The 4,808-nt window shown below is 38.4% G+C and overlaps 1 non-coding gene across 1 annotated transcript; it reads left to right on the top strand.

The window, feature by feature from the left end:
• Positions 1 to 4,440: 4,440 nt before the first annotated feature.
• LOC112718509 (small nucleolar RNA R71) lies at positions 4,441 to 4,544 on the top strand. Its single transcript, XR_003160847.1, has one exon. It is a non-coding gene; the product is annotated as a small nucleolar RNA R71 (small nucleolar RNA).
• The last annotated feature ends 264 nt before the right edge of the window (positions 4,545 to 4,808 follow it).

Here is a 4,808-nt window from a genome sequence, read left to right as displayed (position 1 = left end):
TTTTATCAAGTTTTCACACATGTATTCAATGAAATAGCATAGTTTTGTGAATTTCACCTAATTGTACTAAAGATTGAAAACATGCTTTTTAGGCTCTTACTTATCTAAATTTAATAAATTTTGATTTTACTCAATGCCTTGATGTGTTCGTTAGTGATTTCAGGCTTAGGAGGCAAGAATTGGATCAAAGAAGTGAAGAAAAAGCATGCAAAATGGAGAATTCATGAAGAAATGAGAATTTGGTGAAGTCATGGCGACGCGTATGCGTCACGCGTATGCGTCACGCGTATGCGTCACGCGTATGCGTGACAAGCAGCACGTGACCAACTTAATGAAACATGCTGGGAGTGATTTCTACAGCTGCAATAGCCCAATCCAACTCATTTCTGAAGCTATTAGAGGCTGAATTCAAGATGGGACAGCGGAAGAGCAATTAGGATAGAGTAGAAACTTGCTTTAGGCCATATTCTAGAGAGAGAAGCTCTCTCTTCTCTCTAGAATTGGGGGAGAGTAGATTAGTCTTTCTTAGGTTTAAATTTTAATTATTGTCTTGATTTCTTGTTGCTACATTTTTGCTCTTTTAGTTCTTCTTATTAATTTCTTATTTTGAAAATTTTTATGTTTATGAACTCTTGTTGGATCTTGATTTTCTTTGATGTAATTTTGATGTTTCTTTGTTTATTGATGTTTATTTGAGTTTTTATTATTGTTATTTTGCATTTCGTAGTCATAGATTTTATTAATTCTTTCTATTTACCATGCTTCCCTTTTATGCCTTCCAAGTGTCTGATAAAATGTTTGGTCAGGTTTTAGAGTAGATTTTTTGTACTCTTGGCTTAGGTTGGTAACTTGGGTGACCCTGTGTTACTAATGTCCAAGTGATTGATAATTTGTTTCTATTGACACTAGTTTGAATAAATTAATTAATGAGTGGCTTGGACTTATAAATTAGGATCAATTGAGCTCACTTGACTTTCCTCTAATTTTGGGGATAACACAGTGGGAACGATCCTTATAATTATCATATTGTGGTTGATAACAAAGATAGATATCCTTAACCATCAACCATTTCCAATACCTTTTTACCATTTGAATTTTCTTTCTTTTATTAGTTAGTTACAATTTACTTTCTTGTTATTTACTTTTCTTGTCAATTTCTTCCTCGCTCCCGATTTCCTTCATAGCCAATAATTGAGCACTAGATTGCAATTCCTAGGGAGAATGACCGAGGATTGATATTGCTGATTATTTTGATTTGTATTGTGACAACCTTTTAACCTTTGATTCAGGGTTAATTGTTCGGTTTGAATCTATACTATCAACAAAATTATTTTGTAAAATTCCTAACCGATGATTTCTCTCACATCAATGGCATGTCAATCGAAACACCAGATCAAAAGATATAAGGAATTGAAGATGAGACAAGGTTAGGGTTCTTTGTTTGCTCCCCGTTCACCTCAAGTTCAGCATGATTTCCTTATGATTTTGGGGGAGAATGGCTGAGTGTTGGCTTTACATGATGGGCCTTGGGTCCGATCCAACCGATTCGACTCGTTGGCCCAGTTTTGGGCCAAAATCTTTAAAATTAGTGTTAAAAATTCATATTTTAATTATTTATACTTTTCTAAGCTATAAAGTTTAATTTACTAATTTTTTGAATAATAATTAATTTATTAGTTAATTATTTCATTGATTTTTCGGGGTTTACATCCTACCTACCTAATTAGGAATTTTATCACCAAAATTCGAATTCAGTTACCTGAAAATAAGTGAAGGTATTCTTTTCTCATTTTTGATTTAAGCTCATAGGTGTGTTCTTCAACTTTAACCGGCGTCACTTGAAACGTCAGGTTTTTTTTAGCTGAATCGATTCGGGTTCCAAGATATGGGTTGTACCTGGTGTATATTAGTGGAGTTAGGATACATGGAAAACGTCGTGTAAGTTTGAAAGGTATGACAGTAAGGCTACTTGATAAGCCCTTGGTCATATCTGGCTCAACACCCCAAAGGTCAATATACCTAGGATTTAACTTAGTCTTTATCGCCTGGCCTGCTTGTAGTTGGTGTAACCTTCAGAAATACAAAGTCACCTTTACTAAATTCTAATGGCTTTCGTCGCCGATCTGCGTAACTTTTCTGATGACTATCTGTAGTGAGAATTCTAGTTTGGATTTGCTTAATCTGCTCAGTTGTCTTAGCTACCAGGTCAGGACTCAGAATACTCGATTCACCTATTTCATATCAATAAAGCGGAGACTAGCATTTTCCTCCATATAGTTCTTCATAGGGAGCCATCCCAATGCTGCCATGGTAGCTGTTGTTGTACGCAATTTCTATCAACGACATATACTAATCATATCTCCCTGGTTGATCCAATACACACGCAACTCAACATATCCTCTAAGGTTTCAGTAGTTCTTTATGATTGTCCGTCAATCAGTAGGTGATAAGAAGTGCTTAAACATAATCGTGTCCCAATTGCCATTTGGAAAGTCCCCCAGAATCTTGAAGTGAAGCGAGGATCGCTGTCAGAAAATATAGTTTTAGGCACATCATGTAGTCTCACTATTTCTTTAATATACAAACGGGCTAACTCCTCTAAGGTATAGTTCATACTTCATACGGGCAGGCAAGAAGTGAGTAGACTTTGTCAACCGATCCACAATTACCCATACTGCATCAAATCCTACCCAGGTCCTCGGCAATCCTGACACGAAGTCCATGGTGATACCTTTCCACTTTTACTGCGGAATTTCCAATGGTTGTAAGGTTCCAGATGGTCTTTGGTATTCAATCATTACTTTCTGGTAGGTCAGTGATGCACAAAAACTTGTCTCTCAACAAATTTCCCTTCGGCAAGTATACCAAATTGTCGTCAAGTAAAAACTCACAATAGAGTGGGGTCGAATCCCACAGGGATTGATTGGTCGAGCAACTTTAATTAGAAGAGTGTTCTAGTCAAGCTAAGCCAAATTAAGTGAGAATTGAAAAAAACTTAAATACGGGAAAGATAAATGACATGAAATGTAAATTTGCAGAATCTTAAATGGGGAATTGGGAAGATGATCATGAAAGTAAATAATAGAAAGTAAAGAGAATGGGTAAAATCAGAGATGGGGAATTCATTGGGTTTAGGAGATGTTGTATTCTCCGGATCAAGTTCATCTTCATCTCTTCCTCAATCAATGCATTTATCTCTTCCTCAATCTGTTCCACTGTGATTTCCCCTATGATATAAGGGATTTGGAAGCTCCCAGGGTCCTTCAATTTCTGGGGTAACTTGTGCTGAATGATGGCACTACATTCCTCAGTTAATACCACAGTCTCTTTGTTCCTCCAGCTTCTCTTCTTGGTCATCAATTCCTTCAGGAACTTAGTGTAGAGCAGTATTTGCTCTATTACTTCAGCAAAGGGTATGTTAATCTGTAGCCTTTTAAAAACTTCTAAGAATCGTGAAAATTGGGTGTCGTCCCCACTCTTCTTCAATCGCTGTGGGTATGGGGCTTTTGGAGCATGTGGCTTCAGTACTTCTTCTTTTTTATGTGAGTTGGGAGTAGGAACTTGAATTTCTTCTTACCCTCTCTCCTCTCCATCCGTGTCCTTCTCTTGTGATTCCTTGGAAGTCTCTTTCAATGCCTTTCCACTTCTGAGGGTAATAGCTTGGTACTCCTCCCTTGAGTTTACACTAGTGTTGTTACAAATGTTGTGGCTGGGAACTTGCTTGAATAGGTAGCTGATCTGTGTCTCAAATTTTGTATATTGGATCGCACTTCTTCCCTGAACACTCTACTATCTTGAACTTCCTTGCATATTTCTTCAAGCAGAACTTCAATTTTGGAGAGTCTATCTTCAGATGGTGGTGGTGAGTTGGGGTTAGAGTGTTGAGAATGGCCATTTTGGTTTTGATATGGTCTCTGTGTAGAATGTTGGTAGGCTGCATTATTGTTGGAGTTGTGGCGTCTCTAATCTTGGCCTTGATCTTGTTGGTTTCCCCACCCAAAATTTGGATGGTTCTTCTATCCAGGGTCGTAGGTTTTGGAGTATGGATCATGGGATTGCCTGGGTGAGTTTCCAACATAGTTGGCCTGTTCCCAGTCACCTCCTTCCTCTGTATTTACTCCTTCTTGAGCTGATGGTGAGGTGGTGACTGCTGCGACTCGGTTCCTTTCCATCTGTTTGGTAAGGTCGGCCAACTGCTTGGTAATCATCTTGTTTTGAGCTAGCAGTGCATCCATATGGTTCAACTCCATTACTCCTCGAGTGTTGCTCCTTTCAAAAGCATAGAAATAGTCATTCTCAGCTACAGTTTCAATGAAATCTATCCCTTCTTTAATGGTCTTCTTCTTGTTTAGAGATCCCCCGAAAGAGTGGTCTACTGCCTTCTATGATTCATTAGACAACCCTTCATAGAAGATGTGTAATTGCACCCATTCATTGAACATGTCTGGTGGGCACCTTCTTGTTAAGTCCTTAAACCTCTCCCATGCCTCATAAAGAGTTTCACCATCTTATTGCCTGAAGGTTTGTACCTCAGCTCTCAACCTGTTGATCCTTTGGGGAGGATAGAATCCGCCAAGAACTTGTTTACCACATCTTCCCAGGCTGTTAAACTCTCCTTCGGGAAGGATTCCAGCCATTTAGATGCTTTGTCCCTAAGAGAGAATGGGAACAAAAGCAATCTATAGGTGTCAGGATAAACACCATTAGACTTCATAGTATCACATATTCTTAGGAAGGTGGTCAAGTGTTGATTGGGGTCTTCTTGGGTGCATCCTCTGAATGAGCAGTTGTTCTGAACAAGGGTGATA

Source organism: Arachis hypogaea, chromosome 10 (genome assembly GCF_003086295.3).
Source record: "Arachis hypogaea cultivar Tifrunner chromosome 10, arahy.Tifrunner.gnm2.J5K5, whole genome shotgun sequence".
NCBI lineage: Eukaryota > Viridiplantae > Streptophyta > Magnoliopsida > Fabales > Fabaceae > Arachis > Arachis hypogaea.
Note: the sequence above shows the minus strand (reverse complement) of the source record. Positions and strands in the feature narration are given on the sequence as shown.